The sequence below is a fragment of the Natator depressus genome, chromosome 3 (genome assembly GCF_965152275.1).
Source record: "Natator depressus isolate rNatDep1 chromosome 3, rNatDep2.hap1, whole genome shotgun sequence".
Classification (NCBI taxonomy): Eukaryota; Metazoa; Chordata; order Testudines; family Cheloniidae; genus Natator; species Natator depressus.
The window spans coordinates 51,481,094-51,506,377 of record NC_134236.1 but is presented as its reverse complement, the minus strand read 5'-3'; positions in this window follow the sequence as shown (position 1 = coordinate 51,506,377).

Below are 25,284 nucleotides of genomic sequence, written 5' to 3'. Positions count from 1 at the left end.
TCAAATATGAGTAGAGAAGTTATTTTACCTCTATATATGTCACTAGTGTGGTCACTATCGGAATACTGTGTGCATTTCTGTTGTCAACAATTCAAGAAGGATGTTGAGAAACTGGAGTGAATTCAGAAAAGAGCCATGAGAATGATTAAATTATTGGAAAACATGTCTAATAGTGATAGATTAAAGGAGCTCAAGCTATTTATCTGATCAACGAGAAAGTTAAGGGGTGACTTGACTATAGTCTTTTAGTACCTAAATGGCCCAATAAGCCATCTAACCCTAAGAGTAATTTGATAATAGAACCTTCTTCCATGTAGCAGACAAAGGCAAAACTAGATCCAAAGGCTAGCGATTGAAGTTAGACAAATGTAGACTAGAAATAAGGCACAACGTTTAACCATGAGGGTACTTAACCACTGAAACAGCCTATCATGATGGATTCTCTATAACTGGAAATATCCTATGATGGATTCTCTATAACTGGAAATTTTAAAATCAGTATTAGATGTTTTTCTAAAAGATTTGTCTAGTTCAAACAGGAATTAATTCAGGTAAATCCTACAGCCTGTATTATACAGGAGATCAAACCAGATGATCACAATAGTCCCTTCTTGCCTTATAAGTTATGAATCTAAGTGTTATTGTTGACAGTGTGGAGTCACAAAGAAGTCAATAGGTCTCAGTATGGACTCAAGGACCTGCCCTCTTATTGTATGGTTGTTGCCAAAATATTATTTGCCTTGAGAATATTTTCTGAAGCTGAAATGCTTGTTAAAGAGTATTTTGTCTCTCCCATATTGTAGTGGTTAGTGCTAGAGAAGCCTGACTAACTATTCTCTTTCAATTCATCTGGCTACTGGTTTGCTGAATTAATATGGAGACTTTGCTGTCACCAGTAAAAACAGTAAATCAGACAAAGGCCAAAATACAACACAATTTTATAAAGAGTGAGCACTATATGTTTCATGTGACAGAGATTATGACCGGCTCTACTTTTTCTCTAATAGGCGGTAATGTAAATTTCGACCTTTGTTACAATATGAACGAATTAGACCTCAGAGAGTAGCTCTTGCAATAATAAAAACCTCTGAATGGAACTGTTGATAGAATAATAAAGAAAATGATAATTTCTGAACCATTACAATTACCTAACCTTAGTGAGTAACAAGATTTATCTAATAAACGCTAGACAAAGGGCTTGTCTACACAGGGGCACTCAGGAAAATTAATCCAAATTAACCAAAGGTGTGAATTAAAAGTGGATTACTTAAACTGCATTAAATCCCTGTATTGATACTCTCATTCAGAATTAAAGTGGCCTTAATTTGGTTTAATTTAATTCACTTAATTTAAGGTCATTTTAGTTTTTAATGAGAGTGTCAGCACAGGGATTAAATGAAGTTTAACTAATCCACTTTTAATTCACACTGTAGTTAATTCAAATTACCTTTCCTGAGTGTCCCCATGTAGACAAGTTGAAAGTTGTCCCAATATCATTGAAGATGATACACTGACAAGGACTTAACAAAAGCCATGTTAATGTAAACTCCATTTGGAGCATGTGAGAAAATATGCTAAATAGAAGACAGATGAAATAAATTTTTATTTTCAAGCACTTACCATGAAAATAAGAAAAATATTTAAAAAGTTACACTGTCCTTTCAAATTAAAAATATTTTAGCATTTTCTTACACATCTTCGAACAGTATCATGAAGGTTTGCAAACTTCACTTTGACATGTATAACTACTAATGCTATTATTGGTCATAAAATTAAACAGCTTCTTTCCACATCCAGTTGTGTTTGATCCCATGGCCATCCCTGACAGTGAATTCCTCTTAGGGAATACATGGATATGAAGAATTTAAGTCTGGATGACAAACTTTTTAAAAAAGTATTTAACAGTGAAATCCAGTTTCTGAACTCTGGTTTGTGTCTTTACCATGATTACGGTCTAGCTAAGACCTCAATCCTGGCTCAGGAACTGGCTACTTGGGTAGACACTTTTATACTTTTGGAGGACTCACTGACATGAAAGGAGGTACACACAAGTGGGACAGGCTATTCACGTGGATGGCAGAATCAGGACCTTCATTTGATTGAAATTCTGGATATACATGGTGTAAACAAAAAGTGACATATATAGTCTGGAGGTACTTGTTTACCTTATGTACTTTTTGCTCTAAATGTCCAACATGGTCTTGAAAATTAGCTGTGTTTACTTTACTTGGTAAAAGACAATATTTTTTGTGTCATTTAAATGAATTCCTTTTAGGCACCAAAGAATTATGTACTGGAAGTCAGCATAAAGAGGTCATCATTGATTCTGGATCATGTTCTTACAGGGAATCAATAGTCCCCAACATAAAGATGTTAATTGCCTTTCAAATTGCGGGATTTGCTCCATAATAGGATCTTTTTCATTTCTACAATAAATAATTCTGTATGGAAGATGACTTTAAAACACATTTTTCAACATCATATGCAAAAATAGTTCCCTCTTTTCTTATTATTTATAAAGATTGTTACCTGGTGGACAGATTTATAATTTCATTTCTCTTTTTAAGGAAATTCAATGGAAATTAGGTGTCTCTCTTGTATATTTAAATTGCTTTGTTGTGGGAGAGATGATGGTGTTTTGTTTCAACACAATCCCTGCCCCATTTGCTAAAAGAAATCTTCACCCTATGTGCAGTCTAAACAATACTAGGAGAATTTTGCCTGTCCGTGTTAGACCTGAGGCACCCAGCCTCGGAGAGCTAGATGTGCACCACATGAACAAACAAAACTGAGACTAGAATCAGCTACAAATTATCGCTGTGCACTGCCTTAAAATTGCAGTGAGATGTTTGCTTCATGTTGCAGTAATAGGTCATGATGCTGCATCACAGTGACTAAGGGCTAGATTCACAAAAGGATTTAGGCACCTAAAGTGGCAATGTAGACACCTAAATCCAAAATTCAGATCCTCAGAACTACTGCTCAGCTACTATCTAACCCTGTAGGCACCTAAATTCTCTATGCACCTAAATATTAGCCAGTAAAATCCCATATGACTTAAATTTCTGCCAGTGGGCATGCGCAAAAGTTCCTAAATCTGACTGCCACTGAACAGCTTGGTGCCTAAGCCCTTGAAGAATCCTCCAACTAGGCATACCCCAACCAACTCCCCCACGGACCCCAGTCCTGTAGGTGGGATCAGAGGCAAGGTACTGGATCAGGGCCTGAACAAAAGACAGAGGAGGGAGTAGTGGTGTTACAACCATCCAGGGGCAAGTGGTTAGTGCACTACCACAGGATGTAGGAGGCACAGATTAAAATCCATGCTTTGCCTGCTGTGGAGGAGGGATTTGAACGCAAGTCTCCTACCACCCATATAAGTGCCCAAGCCACTGTTCTGGGTAGATGTCTTGTAATCTCTCCTGTTGGAACTGTTCAACTTTTGTGAAATATTTAAATATAAATATTAAAAAAATTGAATCAGTATTGGAACTAGAGTCTCCCAGGTGAGTGCCCTGACCATCAGGCTGTAGAGTCATTCTCACTCTCTCTGGCCCAATGATTTTTTAAAGAATTTTATGCAAAGTTTAACAGCTTTAACAGGAGAGATGGAGATCCCTGCCCCATTCTAGAATACTCTCTAGCTCAGTGGCTAGGACACTCATGTGGGTGGTGGGAAACCTGACTTCAACTCCCTGCTCTGAATCAGGCAGAGCGGTGATTTGAACCCATGTCTCCCAGATAATGCGTGAGTGCTCCCACAGTGAGCTATAGAATATCCGAGGAGGGAACCCCACCATATTCCTGTTTTTGGTGAGAAAGGGATGGCCTGGCTTATGCCCTTAGTTCCAACAGAGTGCTCATGGCTGAGAATCCTGAGTGGAGGGAGGCGCTTCCCTCCAGCTCAGAAGTAGGTGCCTAACTCCCTTTGAGGGGCCAGGCTTAGGCCCCACACCCTTCCCCTTTGTATTTTCTGTTGGCAAACTTAGATGGCTTCCTCCTCTGGGTGCTGGCTTCTGTGAATCCCATTTTTAGGTGCTTAACTCTTCCCATGCATTGTACATGAAGCCTGGGCATCTAACTTGGGGCTGTGGATTGCACTAGATGGCAGGCTGCCTCAGTGTTAGGCTTAGCCCCGCTGAGTCTAAGGCCTGGTCTTACAGTAGAAAATTAAAGCAATTTAAATACTTAACTCAGAGGTGTGAAAAAGCCATGGCATAGTAAAACTGACCTAATCTCCAGTGTAGACAGTGCTAGGTTAATGGAAGAATTTGTCCATTGATCTCAAGGAGGCGGATTACCTACCTCTCTGGGTGAACCCCACCCGTCAGTGAAGGTAGCATATATACTGAAGTGCTGTAGCATTTCCAGTACAGACAAGCCGTAAATCCCCCTGTGGATCTAGCCTACAGTGTCATCACCTGCTGTCCGAGCATAAACATGAATCGAGTACCCCCTGGACTGCTTTACTGACAATTAGTTAGGCTGATGGGAGGCTACTCCCCTCAGCCAAGACTTCTGTTTCAGGTAGGGTACATTTTCTAGGGAGACAGAAGGTACTTTGCACTGCTCGGTCGAATGGATGGAGCCTGGAAAATGTGCTGCTGCATTCTCGCTGCAAAGCATTAACTCACAGACACAGATACAAATCAAAGAGCTCATTTGTCTCCCCAGAGTTGTTCTATAGTAGTCTAGGCCCGTGGTTCCTAACTTTTCCAGACTGCTGTACCCCTTTCAGGAGTCTGATTTGTCTTGCGTCCCCCCAAGTTACACATCACTTAAAAACTACTTGCTTACACAATCAGACATAAAAATACAGAAGTGTCATGGAATGCTATTACTGACAGATTGCTTGCTTTCTCATATTTACCATATAATTATAAAATAACTCATCTGGAATATAAATAGTGTACTTACATTTCAGTGTATAGTATATAGAGCAGTATAAAAAAGTCATTGTCTGTATGAAATTTTAGTTAGTGTTGACTTTGCTAGTGCTTTTTATGTTGCCTGTTGTAAAACTTGGCAAATATCTAGATGAGTTGATGTACCCCTGGAAGATCTCTGTGTACCCCCAGGGGTACTCGTACCCCTGGTTGAGAACGACTGGTCTAGACTTTGGAAGTCCTTTTGCATTAGATCAATGTTTACTAACCTAGAGGCACACAACCAGTTCAGGCAGGTATGCAGGGCAGAGGAGAGGATTTGATAGGTGGAAAAAGCCACATCATTCAAACTACTCCTTGCCACTCACTGCAAATCTACTGCTCAGTTTGAAGATACCAGTGCTGTTGGTCCTTGGAAGAAGCCTTCTCCCTGGGCTCCTGTTGTGGCCACAAATGTAGCTGTCTGCAGAAGCAGCTTTCATGCCCAGGGTTGCAGACTCTAGGAACAGCCTGCCAGTCCAAATTTCCCTCCTAAGCACTCAGCTCAGTCTTGAGTGGCATGCAGCCTTCTGAGGCCAGAGCCTGGAGCTACAAGAGCTGAGGAGTCAAAAAACACATCAGAGAAAAAATACAATCAGAAAAGAAAAAAAGACAAAAAGTAAAGAGACACAAAAACGATAAAATTGACGGAAAAATCAGATACCAAGTCATGGTGCAAGGGGAAAATGGAGAGCCAGCTGCCAATACATCCCATGGGGACTTTTCACTAATCTAAATTTGTGGGCCACTGCATTTGGGAATCTGCAATCAATTTCTGTTGATTCTTCCATGCTCAAGCCAGGGTGCTAGATGACACCAGATCAGTGTGTTCATCACAGACTGTAAATGACTGAAAACCTCCCCAAAACAAACAAACAAACAAAAACCCAATGTGGTTTTACCCAAAGTAGGTGAATTTATCTGGGTAGCTGGCTTTTCGTATCTTTGTATCTGAAGCAGATCGATCTTGCTCCAGTAGAACGAATAGAACAGGGGTGGCCAACCTGTGGCTCCAGAGCCACATGCGGCTCTTCAGAAGTTAATATGCGGCTCCTTGTATAGGCACCGACTTTGGGGCTGGAGCTACAGGTGCCAACTTTCCAATGTGCCAGGGGGTGCTCACTGCTCAACCCCTGGCTCTTCTACAGGCCCTGTCCCCACTCCACCCCTTCCCTCCCCCTCCCCTGAGCCTACCATGCCCTCGCTCCTCCCCCTCAGAGCCTCCTGCATGCCACAAAACAGCTCATCGGGCGGTGCAGGGAGGGAGGGAGAGCGACTGACTGGCAGGGCTGTCGGTGGGTGCGAGGCACTGGGAGCAGGGTGGGGAGCTGATGGGGTCTGCTGATGTATTACTGTAGCTCTTTGGCAATGTACATTGGTAAATTCTGGCTCCTTCTCAGGCTCAGGTTGGCCACCCCTGGAACAGAAGATACCACTGATCTAATGTGGAATAATTTGTGCACAAGACTACACAGACGTGCAGCCTTATTACGAACCATGAGGACATAATTCAGAAAGTCTTTTGCCCTTCGCTGTCCACCAATGCGAAGTGTTTGTACAGGTGATGACTGAAATTCATAATTGGCTTTCATCGTTTTTCTGTGACATTGCTGGAAGGTGCATCAGATCATGGCTCATTTCCATTGCAAAATCCTCAGCTGTTGAAATTTTTCCCTAGCTATCAATATTCTACATGCTATCCCAGCTACATGCTGTAAGATGATGTTTAAATCACTGATACAGTACAACAGAACATGGCTCACATCTAAACCCAATCAGTGTAGAGATAGATTGTACTTTCTAAATGACAAATATCGGTGAGCTTCTGATACTGCAATTCCCTACTCATATACTCTTTTATGTTATGCCCAATGAAAAATTACTGAGTGTCCTGGTGGAAGCCTAGAAGTAAGTTACAGTACACTGCTGGTTTCAAGAAAAACTTTTTGTGTAGATCCGTATACAGTAAATGTGCCTTCAGTTATTAAAACCCAAATTAAAGTCTAAAGAGAAGTATGGATCTAACAACAGCCCGAGTCAGATAAAGATTATGAAAATCATGAAACAAAATCCATGTACTTTTTGAGTTTGTGTAGGAAGTCTTCAAAACTGCAGAAAGCAGACTTTTGAATCATTATCACTAAACATATGGCTTGGTCTTATTTTTCCAGTGTAATGGTAAGACAGCTACATAAATGTGGAAATGGCAGAGAGAAGCAAAAATATAAAGCACCTAAAATCTGAAGAGGCATAAGATAGGGGGGAAAAGCATGATTACAATTTAAATCATTGATATCACAGACCCTATGGAAATCTTTATTGTTCAATAACACATTTATACATTAGTGACATTTCATGTGCTGAAGCAAGCACTTGAAAGTGATATTTAATCTATGTGCAGTTAACATTCTGTCACCCAACAGACGAGAGTGTTAGAGAAACATTTTAAAGTCAGTGCTATTATGTAGTCAGCTATACTGCCTTCTGGTGATTAGGTTTACAAACAGCTCTACCAGTCTCCTATCCTTGTATTGTGACAGCATTAGTCTTTGCACCTCTGGTGCAAGTCTAGAAAATGAAGAAACAAGGTACAGTCTCCCAGTAATGCATTTTGACAGCTCCACTAAATTATACATGTACCTGGATACACTGAAACAAGGTGGATCACTGACCCTTTTTTCCCCTTAAGAAAGGAAGTTATGTGAAAAGTGACTGACATTCTCTATTAGTAAAAAGAGTTCATCTGGTTACTCGTGGTAGATTACAATGCAACAGATGTAGGGTTTACAGACATATCAATCAATAATACCCACTAGTATAAAATGTATGTGATCCATTAATTCACCTAGTTTCTTTGCTTAGCACTTCAGTGCAGTTAAGAGTATCTAAGGCCTGGGCTACACTTAGGAGAGGAGGGGTTCAAACTAAGATACGCAACTTCAGCTACGCTATTTGCATAGCTGAAGTCGAAGTATCTTAGTTCGACTTACCTGGCTGTCCTCATGGCAGCGAGTTGACCGCGGCAGCTCCCTCATAGACTCCGCTTACTCCTCCTGCCGAGGTGGAGTACAGGCGTCGATTCGGGGATCGATTTATCACATCTAGATGAGACGTGATAAATCGACCCCTGATAGATTGATCACCACCCACCGATCCGTACCATCCCTTAGGGTACATCTTCACTATCCACCTAGTTTTTTTGCTTAGATCTATCAGGGATCGATTTATAGCGTCTCGTCTAGACGTGATAAATTGATCCCTGAACTTACTCCTGTACTCCACCTCGGCAGGAGGAGTAAGCAGAGTCGATGGGGGAGCCGCCGCGGTCGACCCTCCGCCGTGAGGATGGCCAGGTAAGTTGAACTAAGATACTTCGACTCAGCTACGCGAATACCGTAGCTGAAGTTGCGTATCTTAGTTCGAACCCCCCCCACCCCCAGTGTAGCCCAGGCCTTAGATTCTGAAATATATCAATCTGAGGAAGCATGGCAGCTGTATTTGCAATAATGACATTCAAAATCTGCCTTCAAAAATGCAACCAGAAGGTGCTGCATGAATATAAATAAATGCAGAATTCTGCCCAATATCTTTAAATAAAGAGTCAAAATAATGGGCCAAATTCTGCCTCAGTTATGTCAAGGCAACCAGTAAGATTATAGCAGTATAAATGAAAGCATGGGGGGATTACAGATATTACTGAGGGAATAATTTGACTCTTTGATTTCAGTGGGAGTTGTGTATGTGTATCAAAGTGCATAATGTGGCCTTCATAACTGTAGTAAAGGAAACAGGTGGAATGCAGTTATTTAATCCTCTTTGCATTCCAATTAACTCTTGACACTCCAAATCATGCTCCAGGTGTTAGAGTGAACTCCTATTCTGCTAGAGTTGTTGAAGCGTTGCCAGCATAATTAAACATTTTCAGCAATAATTACTCAAATTAAATAAAGGAATGGCCTTTCCATTTTGCTGGCTTGGAGAGAGAGTAATATAACTATGGATCTTACTATGTTTTTTACTGTACACTTATGTTCAAAGTGCAAGAGGAAAGGGTAAGACAAGTAGCTTTTAAAATGATCAGCTTTTGCTTTCTGGATGAGCTGGAAATATATAGGTGTTAACATCATTTCTCATATGTTAGCTTATATGGTTCAGTAGTCACTGCCAAGGTCACAAGGATCCACCTAATTTACTAAGCGTTACTTCTCTTTGGATGCTCTTAGCGGAGCCTACACACTTATTTATGTTTTCATACGTATACAGTTCTACCCATTTGTTTTCCAATACATGTCTGAAGTAACAGAGAAATTAAAAACATCACTCATGCAGTATACAAAGTGGTCATTTTGGCCACTGAGGGAAAGGTTTTCATTTAGAAAGCCAGGGAGAAATGCAAGGATCAGCAGAAGGCAGAATAGATTTGTTGCAAGTATGAGAGAATCATGTTGTTACAAAAAGTAACCCTGAATTATTGTTTATACATCCCCATAGTTTGTAAGATCAATACAGAAAATGTAACAGTCCTCTTTGCAAGGTGCTTAGAAGCCCTTTCAACATGAACCTAGAGCCTTTTCTGTATCACAGAAAGAAAATGCAGCCATTTTCTCTAGACACTGATTGTAACAAGATGCTTCTGATAGGAATTTTTTGTGAAATTTTCCTTATTCTCAGTGTACAGATGCCCTTTTGGATGGTAAAAAAATATAAAGTGCAAAGCTGTTAGGAAACCAAAAATAGAAAAAAGCATTTCTGTTCTACTGCATTTTAATATGGTTAGTCATCAGAAAGTGTATTCATTACTAGCTCAGGTTCTTAGATCATTTCAATCTACATATGAACGGCCATACTGGGTCACACCAAAGGTCCAATTAGCCCAGTATCCTGTCTTCCGACAGCGTCCAATCCCAGGTGCTTTAGAGGGAATGAACAGAACAGGTAATCATCAAGTGATCCATCCCTTGTTGCCCATCCCCAGCTTCCAGCAAACAGAGGCTAGGGACACCGTCTCTGCCCATCCTGGCTAAAAGCCACTAATGGACCTATCCTCCATGAATTTATCTAGTTCTTTTTTGAACCCTGTTATAATCTTGGCCTTCACAACATCCTCTGGCAAGAGTTCCACAGGTTGACTATGGTGTGTGAAAAAAATACTTCCTTTTATTTGTTTTAAACCTGCTGCCTATTCATTTCATTTCATTTGGTGACTATTGACTTCCTGTATATAAATATAGGGTTTTTTTGTGTGATACACATGTGAAAAGAACATTATTAAGATTGCAAATTCAAGCACTCAAAATTTAAAAATGCCAGAATTCAGGTTGCATGTGAAACCTTAGTTCAGCCCATTTGTGTGTTTGCATCATGATACAAGCTTTAATGACATGATCACATCCTATTTTCTCCACTGCTTGCACCAGTTCTGCTCTCCTTGTCTCCAGTCCCAGTTTCTACTCTTCAGGTTTCTAATCCCAGTCTCCACCTTCAGGCTTGCAATCTGAGCCCTAACCTCCCTCCCAACTTTCAGTCTCTTCCCCTGCCCAATATCAGTTCCCTTGTCCAGCCAGTCTCAGCTCCCCTGTCCTGCCCCAGTACCTCATCCCCAGGCTCCTTGCCCAGCCAGTCCCAGATCCCCCACTTCTGGCTCCTTGTCTGATCAGTCTCTCCCCTCCCTTCCCATCTCTGATCCTCATCAATCTCAGTCTCCCCTCGCCACCTACCTAGCTTCTTTTCCCACTCTCTTTGTCCAGCCAGTTTACATCCTACCCCCCACCACACACCCTCACCCCCACCCCAGCTCTTTATCAGACTGGTCTCTCCTCCCACCCTATCTCCCTCTCCCTTCTCTGCTAGTTCCTAGTCCCAGTCTCTTTGTCTAAAAGGCTCTCAGTCCCAGCCTCCCCTGTCCCATGGTTCCTAGTTTCAGGCTCCTGGCTCAGCTAGTTCCTGTCTCACCAGACTCTAGTTCTAATCTACTCACTTCCCTCCTCCTGTCTGGCTTTTGTGCTCTCTGCATTTGAATCAGACACTTTCCTCCTCTATGTTGCATGGGTGCCAGCAGAGAGTGGGGTGTGTCAGTGAAAGGAAAGGAGAGCCAGGCACCCTGCTCCTAGGCGCTGACTCTATGGATGCCCCGGGGCTGAAGCACGCACGGGGAAAAAATGGTGGATGCTGAGCACCCACCGGCATCCCCCCATCATATCCTCCCACCTCCCCCAATTCCTCCTGCCCCTTCTCCTCCTTCCCAGCGCCTCCTACATGCCACAGATCAGCTGTTTTGCTGTGTCAGGAAGTGCTGGTACGGAGGAGGGGGTGGGAAGAGGGTGGAGCAGGAACGGGGTGGGGTGGTGGGGCATTGGGGGAAGAGGTGAAGGGGAGGCGGGGCTGGGCAGAGCTTGGGGGAGCACCCCCTGGCAGATTAGTAACTCAGCGCCTATGACCCTGCTCTCAGTTCCAGGGTCCTGTCTCAGACCAGCTTGGAACAGTTGGGAATAGCCATTAAAGGGAAAGTCTTTCTAAGCCCCGGTAGAGCTGGTCTAGAGCAAGCTTAGTCACTCCATGGGAATGGCACATGTGTGCTATGGTCAGCAATAGGAGCTGTGAGAGGCTTGAGCATGCTCAGTGATGATAGAATCTTCAGGTATTTTAGCTGCTAAAATTAAAGAAGTCTTTACTGATCATGTGCAAACTGATTTTTGAAAGTCTTATAACTTGACCAAATTCGGACAGATTTTTACAAGAACAGCAAAAGGCACATCCCTAACACAAAGACCAACCTTCTGCCAAATTTCAAGTTCCCACTCTAACACACGGGAGACGCTAGAGCATTCCAAAGAAAAGATCTTAAGACACTTATAACATGGGCAAAATGATGTATTTTTCCCTTGTCTCATGCTTGGAAATGGCTGAATTTTTCCAATAAAATTGAGCCTGAGGCAGACACCTAACATAGGGAAAAAATCAGCCCAGAAAATCAAGGTTATAAAAAAATGAAAATAGGGTCTTATAATGGGAAGTGTCATGCAACCTTAATAGCCAGTCCCTATAACATATATCAGATTTGCCTGAGCCTATCTTTAATCTGATGCTTGAAACATGACATGTGCTGCAATGAGTTGAAGGCCAGCAAAAGGCCTATACATCCCGAATGTCCTGCTTGTGCCCTCAAAACAGGAGTCAACAAAACTTAGTGGTGCATGAGACTTGGCTTAGCCTTCAGCACAGGGGTGAACTATACACACAGTCAGACAAATATTTCACCCTAAACTCACTGTCATGTTGTGGGATGAGCCAATTTAGCTTCTACCAGCTCCTGGTCTTGGCTTTTCTATCCAAGCTAGCTGCCTGAAAAACAAGTTGCAAGACAAAGGATGCAACATAAGTTTCAGACCTTCAAGTATTCCCCACACTGCCATGCTGTTACATCTGCCCTTTCAGCAAGATCTATGAGAGACTCCAAGATGAAAAACAGTCAGTCCATGGGGGACAATAAAAAAAGTCTCATTTCTTTTCAGCTCTGCTGAATAAGTAGCTCAGGCTGAACTATGGTACCTGAGAGCTGTTCTGACACTCCATTGCAACGCTTCATTTGGACATCTGAAAATGACAGTAAGTCAGTAAGTAATGACACTTTTAAACAAAGTGACAATTTTTTTTTTATTGTAAGCAGCTAGACTTTGTAATGCATGTCATTGGAAATGCATGTGACCCCTCCTCCTGTGGAATTTTGCTATAGTAAAATATGGCTTTTCCTTGTGATGGAAAAAGCTTTCACACCACATATGTACACAAAATAAGTGCCAAAAAGAGGACAGGTATTAGAAATTTGGTGACCCTTTTAGCATACTCAGAGGAGGATGGCGCCCCAGACAGAATCTTTAGCCAGATCCCTTGACTACAGTAACTCCTCGCTCAATGTTGTAGTTATGTTCTTGAAAAATGTGACTTTAAGCAAAATGATGTTAAACAAATCCAATTTCTCCATAAGAATTAATGTAAATAGGGGGGATTAGTTTCCAGGGAATTTTTTTTGCCAGACAAAAGACATTGTATACACATACAGTATACATTTTAAACAAGTTCTAATCAGAGGATTGTCTGGGGACCTGCTCATGGGCTCCCGGAGCTTCTCCTAAAGCAACCGTGTTGATATCAGGTGGGATATTTCCCAGGGAATGCCTTGCTGCTAAATTATGAACTAGCACTCGGCTGAGTCCTCAAAGATTAACACATTGTTGTTGTTAATGTAGCCTCACACTCTACAAGGCAGCACCAAGGGAGGCAAGAGGGAGAAGACACAATAGACACATGGGAGTGAACATGATGATGAACCCACGGTATCCCCCTGGAGTGCACCACTCCCTTCTCTGGATGGCACATGCATGGCTGCACTGGCGCCGACTTGCCAAAGTGCTGGGGTGTGCTCAACCCCAGCTCTGCCCCAGGCCCACCCCCACTCCAACCCCTCTCTCTGAGTGTACCGCTTCCTCGCTTCTCCCTGCTCCCCCCCTCGAGCCTCCTGAATGCTGTAAAACAGCTGATTGTTGTGGGCAGGAGGCATGGGGAGACACGGGGGAGGCTGCGTGCCTCCGACCTGCAGCAATCAACTGTTTCACGGCATTCAGGAGGCTCAGGGGGAGGGGGCGCTGTGTGCCATGTCCTCTCTCCTCCCCGCTCCTGCCCCAGAGTCTTCTGAATGCTCCGAAACAGCTGATTGCTGCATGCGGGAGGCACAGGGCCTGCCGGTGTGTGGGAAGTCCTGGGTGTGGGGTAGAGAGGAGCTGATACGGGGGCTGCTGGGCCACCCTGATTCCTAGCCCCCACCCGCTAGCAGGCCGTGTCCAAACAATGTTATAAGCAAACATTGCGCAACTTTAAATGAGTATGTTCTCTAATAGATCAGCAACATAACAATGAAATAACGTTAAGTGAGAAGTTACTGTATTAACTTGATCCTGAATAAGTAATATATGATATAGTACGTTAATGTTTTATTGTAACGTTCCCTTAATAAAAAGTTTCAAAATAAAGTAATAGTATCAAAATGTGTATCAATAATATTTCTTGTTGATTAATATGTGTTTCAATAAAAGATAATAAATTGATAGTAAGGAACAAGAACAAAAATGACAGTACACTCCCAAGTTATATTTGGGTTTTATTGGTGCATCCAGACTGCTGCCATTATCTCAAGGTGCCCTCCATCCATCCTGCCTTAGTTTCAGGCTCAGGATGAGAACCGGAGAGAAAAAAAAAACAACAAAAAACTCAGTCAGCCATGAAAATCTCCTAATTATCAGTGGGTGACCTAGAAGTAGTGACAGGGACTATCATGGCCTCAGGTGCCTCTGTACCGACTTCTGACCATTTATAAACTGTTTATGATATACTACATAGGACTACAACCCTTAAATGAGGTTCCCTTGCCAATCTATAAACTTTTAAAGTTATCCATGACACCCTGAAATCTGACTTGGGGAATTGTATACTTTGGTCTTCATTTACTGAAGAGTGTCCTCAAAGGGGTGGACCCATTCTTTAAACTGCAATCTCTGTTGAAAGCTTTCCTCAAAGTGGACATACTGAAGAGCTTGTAAATGAAGTAAGTTTACTGCTTTCTTGTTTTTCCTTTTCCCTTAAATAAATATTCATAATTAATAATTGTGAGTATTTTGCTCATCTTTAATCATAGTGTGCCCCCAACACATAGGAAGAACCTCATGTGACTAAAATAGTGGTTTCACATCCAAGAACTGGCATTAAAGGAGACAATTAAGATTTGGCCCCTATTATTTCTTGTAGGTTTGAGAGATAAAGTTACTGGGAGTTTACAGCTAAAGACACTCCTTTCTCCCCTGCCTGGGCCTTGGTATTTTTGATTGAACTGATGTAAAATGTAAACCGGCGTTCTTAAACTTAATTGAACCACAACCCTCTTCTGACAACAAAAATTACTAAACGACCCCAAGAAGGGGGACCAAAGCCTCAGCCCTCCTGAACCCCATTGCCCCGGGCTGGGGGGCAGAGGGGGGGGAGGGACAAAGCCAAAGCCCAAGCCCCACCATTCCAAGCAGGGCGGCCAAAGCCCAAGGGCTTCAGCCCCAGGTGTGAGGACCTATAACCTGAGCCACACTTCAGCCCCATGCCCCAGCTAGTCTAACACCAGCCTTGGTGACCCCATTACCATGGGGTTGCGACCCACTTTTGGAGTCCCAACCCACAGTTTGAGAACTACTGATATAGACTAAGATAAAGCATGGATCATTTACATCACAGAATCAGATAAATTATCCTGAATCTAAATTGGGAATTCAGCACTTCCCACAAGATTGGTTTAGCCCTGTGCAACTCCTCTGGTGGTAGCTAGGGCAGATCAACCTGTGGTGTTTTTATCATCATGTCATCTAGACCTATACAGAGCAGGCTCAACAAGATGGTAACAGCACCTGTACACAGTCTATGCTAGCATTTTCATCTTTGCTACCATAGGTGGATCTGTACACTAGACTAACAAAGAGGAAAGTTCTAATGTGCAGCACAAAACCTCACACAATATATTTATAAGTATGATAACTAGCTAATTTTTTAGTTTTCTTCTCAATTTTTAATCAACATTATTGAAATGTGATTGAAATGATGATTAGTATGTTGCATTGTTTTTAGTAAATACAATTGATAACTTTTTCAATAATTTTATGATGTTTTTAATAAAGAATTAGCAATGTCATAATTTTTCAAAAAAGTAAACAAAACCCCACATGTTGTGGCACTGATGATTTTTTGTGAAAGATTTTTCATTTTTCAAATTGAAGACTTTTCATTTAAATATTTTTATCAGTACTAATAAATGGCACTTATGAGAAGCTAAAATAGCTCTGTTTACTTCTCTTTGCCTTTGTAAGGCCCAGTGGGTTTCAAATCCAGGCTGAGAATTGCCAGGCAGCAAACACCTCCACTCCGCCACCCTGCAGTAACAAGCTCGCAGTCCCCTTCCCACCACCCACTGTGGGCACAAACCACAGGAAGTTCCGCCTCAAGGGGTTTGACAGACAGCAGCTTCAGGGCCCCTGATTGGCTCTCTGACCTATATAAACCCCAGGGGCATTTCAGGAAGCATTCAGGTAACTATGTGAATCACTTGCTAGCTGCCATGACTACCCTGGATTCTCTGTTGCTGAGCTCTGTGTATTGACTTCTGTTCTGGCTTGACCCTTGACTCCCAACCAAACCATGGAACACCCACACAGACTCTTATACTCAGTATTGACCCTCAGCTTGATCCCTGACCTGTCTCCAGTTCTAACCCTTGGCCTGATTATTGACCCGGATACTGACTCTGAATGCTGGTGGTTGTTCCCACCTACTGAGTTCCTACCACTAGTCTCACCTACCTTTGCTCAGGATCCCGAAAGCCTCATTCTGTTAGTTCATCTGTACTACAGCTATAATGTAACATTGAGCAATAAACATAACTTTTTATATGTGATATTTATCTTTCACTTATTTTAAGACTCCAAATTTTATATGATTCAAAATTATGGGCCCAAATCTCCTATCATAAATGATTAAAAAATAGTGAGAAAAGAAATCTATAAAATCTCTCTATACTAAAACCATGTCAGATGCATTAGCCTCTATCATGTCCCTATGCCAATAAAATAGCAATCTATTTTTACTTAGTTACTAAAGACTATAACCACTATTACTACATTTAGGGCTCTTCAACCCCTAAAGCCAATGGAAGTTTTGACTTTTAATTTGTCTAAAGTAGCTCTCAGGAGCTGCTTACAGCTGTAGTGCCTCAATAGGGAACCAGGTCATCTAAACCAAACAGTCTTTTAAACAACTAAAGGTTTTTATTCATGAGGACATAGAAATAACGAGACAGACATCACAGTATGGATACATCTGGAGGTTGAGTCTTTATTTTAAAATCTTACTTAACTGGGGCAACCACCCCAAGCCACCCAGTAGGGTTGTTCCAGTGCAGACCTCATTTGGGTACCAGTGGCCCCAAAAATTAGATATTAGAAAAAATGCTGTTTAAAGATCTGGTGTCCTGTCTACACTAAGCAGAACATAGAAAGATTTGAAACAACTTTCCTCCCGCCCTCCCCATAGACAAGGTTTATTGGGTGAAGCACTGGAAGTGGGGGGAGGGGAATTCATTTTTCCTGACTGCAGCACAATTCCTCCTTTCCTGTAGCCACTCCTCAAACCTATGGGCAACACTAGTATTAGCAACAGCCCCTCCATGGCACTTCTGCAATGTGCTAGTGTGACTGGAGCCACGGTCTCAGTGACTAGGAAATGGGCAGTCATATCTAGTAGTTAGAGCAGGGGTCAGTCAGGAGTCAGAGCCTGGGCTCAGAGGCTGAAGCAGGATGCTAGAGCTGAAGTCAGGAACTGGAACCAAGTGTCAGGTCCGGGTTGCTTGGAGTTAAACAAGGCACAACAAAGAAAGGCAAGGGTGGGTCCAAGGAGACAGAAATGATTACAACTGTGGGTAAAAGCTTTCAGCAGCCACTGAACTGCTGCTGGGCTTAAGAGCCAGTCTGCTGACCCTTCCAGCCAAGTAGAACAGCATAGCCAAGCAAACAGCTGACTACAGGCCAGCTGCTCTTATTAGGTTTCCCAGAGACTGCTATAGGTTTCCCAGAGTCTGCTAGAGCTGCTGCTTCCTGACACACAGAAGCACCAATCTGATGGCCTATCAACTGGCCTGCTTAGTACCTGTGAAGGCTGGTCTGTCTTTCAGTGCCAGCCTACAGAGGTATATTAAAGATCCCGCCAGGGTGTACAGGCAGAAGCTGACCCCCACATATTCACTCTGCCAGCGGACATCCCACATAGCTCCACATTGGGACTTCAGTGGTACAGAGACCACAACATGTTCCTCATTATAACTCTTCACTCAACAACACTTTTATATTTTATAGCTTTTCTCATAAAGGAAAAGAAAAACAAAAAGAGACCAAAAAAGCACAGATCATCCCCCCAGTGCATGTAATCTATCCTCAGTGGGGAAGATACTGCAATTTACCAATGAAAAAGTGTTTTTCAATGAGGAATCAAAACAACATGACAAATCTACTGTCTGAATTGCAATGGGGTAATCAGAATGTTTTTCCCTTGATCTTTGTAACTAGCTTGTGTGTGTATTTTACTCTAGGCAAGTCCTTAAAGCTGCATTATTTACTGTCAAGCATTTTAGAGGATGCTTGATTTTTGACTTACAATTCAGTATAATTCTCCTGAGCGTTAGTCTACCTGAATACACCATTGCCATGTTTCCTTCATGCTGACACTACCTTCAGGTGCTTCAGAAATTGGATCTGTGTTCAGCAGGATGCCTCAGAGCAGGCTACAATAGTAACAACTGAAAATAACTAGAACAATGCACACAATGTCAAGATAATGTTCATCTGTTGTAACAGGGTGAGTTGACAAAAAAAGATTGGCAATAGACAATTTTGCTCTCAGGAGGGCTGTTAGGACTCATATGCAATAAAACCGGGACCAGTAAAAAGCCTCTGCCTTGCCATTTGTAAAGTCTTTCACAGCAACACCTGAAATTAAATACAATCAGGCCTGATCCTACTCTCACTTACACTGGTGAGACTCTAGTGGAGTTACTCCTGATTTTCACTAGTGAGAGGGCAGAGAATCGGGTCCATTTTCCTCCAGTGATGTATTATGGATACAGACAAGTACATATTTTGAGAGCTTGGGCAAATCTTCTTGTGAGCCAAGGAAGAAGTAACTAAAGTCAATGGAAAAATTAAAATTAAGAAAAAGTTCACAGCAGGTATAAAAATATATGGCTCTCAATTGTCCATTCCTGCACTAAGTACAGGAACAGAAAGGAAAGGTGGTTCTGCTTCTTGGTAGTTTTGCCTGTGCCATGGGCCTGCCTGTTGTGAGCTAGTGACACTTTCAAGGCTGCTCAACCTTACACTCAGGCTGCTCTTATTTCCTATGAGTCATCCATCAGCCAAGAAGAGCTGGAGTTTAATTCACTTGAGTCTTATCCCTTTCTTTCTCCAATATGCCCCCAGCATGCCTCCTCCACCAGGGACTATGGGCAGGGGCTGGTGTAGGGCTGTTTTGGCAACTCGGTCTGCTCAGGGAACTACCTGATGCTTGGAGATCTATGGGCCACTTTCACACATTTTATGGGTCTTTAGACTGTGATGATGTTGGTAACTGAAAGTCAGGCCCTGTATCTCCCAGATGAGGACACTTCTGTAGGCGGACAAAGCCAATTACATTGATGTTATATCTATTTTTGGACATATCCCTCTATGATATCAAAATATTTTGTTGTTTCTTAGCAGTGAACTTGGTGATTCTATGTTATTTTTGTCTCTTGGAAATCCTGAGATGTTCCAAAAGACCTATCATATAACAGCTACCTTATTCTAATTCTGTACTATTCTGTTGAGGTGAATTGTAATGCAACTGTAAAACTATAAGTCTTTAGTACAAGTCATTATCAATTTACCAAGCAAGCTTCGTACCAAAAGGTATCCAAGGTTCTGGAACTGTTAGAAGGAGTTTAACCAAAACTAATTTTCAAATTGGAATTTAGATGTTTCAGACCTGACTGGTTCTTCCAGTCAAGCTATAGTTGATGCAGGGGCATACTGGGGGTCTAGGCTTTTATTTATATAGCTTGATTGCTTATTAAGAGATTTTATTTCCTCAGTCTTTACTGCAGTGATAACAATGTAACTAGTAACCATTATTCCATATCTCAATATAAACAGCATCACACAACGGAAGAGTGAAATTCACCAGCAGTTTGTGCTCAGTAGGCAAGTTATTTCTCAAAATAAAAACTCATCTTCTGTGAAGCACTGGAAGTGGCCCCTATTTACTATACGAGGAGTTGTCTGGCCTATAACTCATTGGAGTGCAGAATGTCATTAGTCACACTGTAAGTAACAATTTATACATGATGAGAAACAAGAGTGCTTGCTGAAGTGGTTGAGAAAGCAGCAGAAGCAAGAGCCGCTTCAGTTTGTGCAGTAGCAGCCCCATCAAGCACAACAGAAATTAATATTGCAGGTCAGGGAACAAATAGGACAGGGGTGAACGGTGGGGCCACAGGTCCTCCTACCATTGAATGGGAAGGAGTAAATGGGACTAAAATGGAACCTGACAACAACCCAGAGACACTGCTGGAGATTTCTGAATGTCTCACAACAGCAGAGCAGTGGCCCAGTAAATGGTGGATACTTAGGGTGGGCTCATGTCTGATGTGAGGACTTCAAGCAACTCAGTGGGCAAGGACTGTATGTCTGCAAAAGATTACAAGTTGCTCAAACCAGCAATTTTGGATCAACTCAAAATAAAACATATCTCCAGCAATTTAGAACAGAAGAGTTCATTCAGGATCTTGGCTTTGAGCTATATAACTCAGTGGTCCCAGGATCTTTCCAAGTGGTGGCTGAAGTCAAAATCTTTGGTGGTAGAATTAATCAAGCTGGAACAACGCATGGTCATACCAGCAGGACCAGAGTAGTGAGCTTGTCATGAGGGATAGACAGTCTAGATTAGTCAATATGCTCAATGGAGAGTTGGAAGGCTGAGCTCGACTCTGGGAGTAACAGCCAGCCTGAGAATTTAGGTACCAAGCCATATTGATTAAAGCTGAGCCCAACTCCATGTACCAGATACTGCTGTGCAAGAACAAAAGACGGACAGTAACAGATTGGGGGTGGAACACATTGGTAGGTTGCCACAACTCATTCACGTTATTTCTCAATTTCAGTATTTCAGGACTGCATGCCTATACTCCCTATCCCCCTCCATATATTAAAACTTACATTAAGAACATTACAAAATGTCACTGAGAGCTTCCACTGATACAAGTTGGCATAGAGTCCATTGTGTAGCTACACTCTACACTAGTTGAGATTTTGGCCCCAGATCTTTTCTAAAGCAATTAGACTAATTTTTCTTCTGCATATCTTCACATTCTGTGGCTATATAGTCCCTTCTTCACTTCATTATAAACCCCGCCTTACACATTTGAATGTTTTATCGTTGCCTTCTGACATCTTAATGCTTTTTATTTCAAGTTTTAGTCCTTATTGATGTTCTTGTTTTATTTATTCAGTTCAATATTCTCAGTATGGTGATGGATCTTCAAAAGAAATCTTCAGTCACACTAGAGTTCAATCAACTCACAGTACTATAAGTTGTGTGGCCAGGTTAAACATAAACCATATTTAGCATCTGGAGATGTGTTGTTCAAACTGTTTCCAGAGGACGTACAGAAAAATAATGATTTTCTTCTTTATGTGCTTTTTCCCCTACTAAAATGCACAAGTAAAAAGAATATCCAAAATAGTCTTATACTTTTCAGTTTTGTATTCCAAATGTTTATTGGCTTACTCATTTACAACAAGGGCCCACTTTGACCTATTCCACAATAAAATTGCAGGGGGAAGCTTAAACCTTTTATGCAGGATCCCCACAAAGATTTTCTTGCAAAGATTCTTCCTGAGTGTCCCATGGGGTGGGGGGCAGAGGGGTTACCCTTCCCCTCATGGAAAGGCAACTCCCATACCTGGAGGATAAGAGCCAGGGTCTTCCACACAGAAACATTTTCTCTCTCATAGGGCCCTATGTCTCCAATAATGCATTCCTACACACAAATCAGGGGTACGAGGCAGGCTCTTACCTTAGATTATAAAATGTTTTTGAGAAAATTCCTGTTGAAAAATGGAATTTCGTTGGAAACATTTTTAATAGGAAGATGTCTGACTTTGTTTTTTAAGATGCCAGAAAAAAAAGAAAAGAAAAAAGAACTCTCTTCCATTTGGGAATAGCAGGGGGGTGGGGAAAATCCCACACTCGGGTTTTTTACTTTCCTGTTCTTTATTCACCATCGGATAAAGGAGGGGATGTAGTGAAAAGTAGGGAGGGGGGAAGATTCTCTTTTTAACTTTTTCTTATTTGAAAAGAGTTTAAAAGTGTTCTCCCATTACTGTAGTAACTGGGGCATGTGAGGGGACACATCACCCTTGGAGTACCCCCTTGCCTCTGTGGGTATTATAACCAACATCCTCAGCTCAGATATCTCCCACAGGCCATCTGCCCCTCATCAGGTCTTCTGTGGATCAGCCCTTCAGCCAAAACATATAAAGTTTAAACACCTTCCAGGGTAACAAAAAGGTGTGAATAAAAATCCAAACAATCTGAACAATCCATATGCTTTCATCTGCTTCTCCCTGTACTTACAAACCCTGTCTCTCTCTTCCCTGTGACTTTCCTTCCTGCCTCCTCTAGAGTCTCTTGCTGGATCTTGCCCCCTTTTCAGGGCTTGCCACAATCAATTCTGTCCCTACAGCCTGCCTACCTCCCAAGTCCTACCACAGAGACCAAGCACATACTCCCTACCTCCTCTCTCCTAGGTATTCTCTCCTCAGCTGAGCTCCCTCAGCACCATATAAAGCCTAGCTCCACCTCCACTAGCAGGAGGCAATTAGTTAGTCGCCCCACAGCTGCAGAACATGACTAACTGGGATTATTTCCCTTGCTTTGAAGGTGACAGGGGTTAAGCCCCATCACAGGGTCTGTAATATTTATGTCTTAAGACAGCCTTCTAAGGAGTTTATTACTCCAGTGTTCTAGAGATTTCCTTGGCTGTGGATTTAGTTCTGGGGGAAATTCAGTGATGAGCTGATCTTTAAAATCCTCTATAGCTTTGGTCCTAGGTATTTGAGAGACACATCTCTCACTGTGCACCTCCACACTGTTAAGAGACTAACTGAGGAGGCTAAAATGATAGGGCTAGGTCTAAATTGTTGGTGGGATTTGGTGCCAAGGTATTTGCAGTGGAGGGCTTCAACTCTGTGATCTCCTTCCCCCATTGGTCCAAGTTAGCCCACATTTATTAGCCTTCAGGACAGGGTGTGTGTTTCCTCAGGCATTTAGCTGAGCTGGGTTAGTGAGTGAGGGGTATGCCCTTAAGATACCTTTGATTATTGATTTGGGATTTTGCTTCCAGTTGTAAATTTGGGGAGTATGCTTTAAAGCAGTTAACTTTTAATAATAATGTTCAGAGTAGGACCAACTGTGTTTTAATTGCGGATATAACCAGGGCCAGATTCACAAAGGTACTTAGGTGCCTAACTGCCTCTTTAGGCACCTAATCCAACATTTAGATGCCATTGACATTGTGAGTGGGGGTGTCCTGGTGATTAGAGCACTCAGCTGGTATGTGGGCACCTCAAGCTCAACGCTCTGCTCTAATGAGTTATTTATTTATACAAAGTGGAACAGCTCCAAAAGAAGAAATTGAGAGTAACCCACATCAAATACTCAATAGCCGGATAGTTAGGCACTAGTCACCTGATGTGTGGGAGGCTTGCCTCCCAGTCCCTGCTCTAATGCCACTCCCCACATGAGAGCAATGGGGTAGATTGGCACATTTTGGGCACATTTTGTTTTTAAAAAACAAACAAAACCCCCACATTAATTCTAGAAAAAACCTAAAATAGGGGCAAGTTTCACTTCACTATTACATTGGCATTTGCCAAGAACATAAAGCTCTGATCCTGTAATCAGTTCCACATGGGCACAGCTTTGCACCCAGGCAGGGTCCTATTGAAAACAGTGGAGCACTGCATGAGCACAGAAGTCCAGCTGCATATATTCAGCTGCCAGGTTTCCAACTGCTTTACATGAAGAGAAAGATCATAAAAGAAAAAAAATCTACATCAGTTTATTAATTCTACAGAATATTTTCTCATGTCAAACAATCACACCAGTGTAAAGGTAGCTGTGGGTCTTTGGAAGATTGTTGCCACAGTTTTACACACTGCAGCAAACATATAGCAAGCTTCAAAGCTAAAGAAAAGTCTATTTTCAGATTCATTTTTTGGCCTGGGTATCAAGAGATCAGTGTGAGTGGAATTTATTGTTCTCTGATGGGCAATCTCCAGACAATAAACTGAATAGCTTCTCTTCTGAAATCAATGTTTGTGATTTTCTGCTTCTCTTTCAAATACAAAGAACACATTTCTTTTAATTCTCACAACCGACTGCTAGATACTCCTTCAATTTCTCTCAGACATGGCTACTTGCAAATAGCACTTTCATTTTAAAATTAATCCAACAAACAACCTGTTTCATTTGAAAAGATCTAAGTTGCAGGTAACCTCATTCAGAATCAAATAAAGTCTCAATAAATTCTCAGCACTAAATCTTGCCCATAAGTAGTTCTATTGAAGTCAGGCTATTTGTCTGTGCTAAACTAGATTTGGGATATATATATATATAGATATAGATAGATATGTATACTAGGCCAGATTCTCAGGTGGTGTAAATTGATTTCAATAGAGCTACACTGATTTATGGGAGTGGAGAATCTGGCCCACCGTGTGTTTTATTGTTCATAATACCTGATGGTAGAGCTGGTTTAATCTTTTCTCCATTTCCCTCCCCATGAAAATGCCTTTGATAAAGTGGAATTTTTCATGAATAAGCTTCAGTTTTTGTCAAAAAGCATCAATGAAAATAAAATTTCTCATTATTTTTGCCTACATTTTAATACAACATAAAATATGAAATATGTTTCCCAGCCAGCTATACCCACATCTTCCTTTTATGGTAAGTGCTCTTTGAAGAGTTCCATAGGTTTGAAAAGCTGAGGCATATTATAACTTTAAGTAATAAGGCTAATCAAAAATGTCAATAGCTTTGGAGTTCCAAACTCCTTTGAAGTACCCAGAGTTTCAAAGTGAAAAACCAGGGCATTTCTCTCTCTCTCTCTCTCTCTCTCTCTCTCTGTCTTTCAGTCAGCTCCTCGTTTTCGTTCTCCTTCCCAAACTCTTCTACCCTCATCTACTTCTCACTTCATTTGCCACTCTCTTTCCATCATTTATTCTGAAGCCTTTGCTTGCTACCCCCACCTTCAGAAATAACTCATTCTCGCTACCTTGCCGCAATTTGGTGCTCATCTGTAGTGCTGGGAGGTGAGCAAAAAATCTAGTTAGCCTTAGATGGATCAGTAGTATATGGTGGCAGCGCAAGAGAGCACATTTAGGTTAGCCACTCACAGCATGGTCAGAGTGAGTCTCTGATATCATGCTGATTGGTAAGGGCTAGCTCAATCACTTCATACACAGGGCTGGAAGATCACTGGAAGGCCTAGTGTAGGAGAAAATGTTAACATTTGATAGGACTGGGGTGAAAGTGGCTTTGAGGAACAGGTACTTACCTAATTTTTTGTCCCAGGGTGAAACTCTGGCCCTACTGAACTTAATGGCAAGACTCCCACTGATTTCAACCACTTTCTCCAGTCCAGCTGGCTTTCAGCTCCTGCTAGTGCCAGCCTTCAGGAATTCCT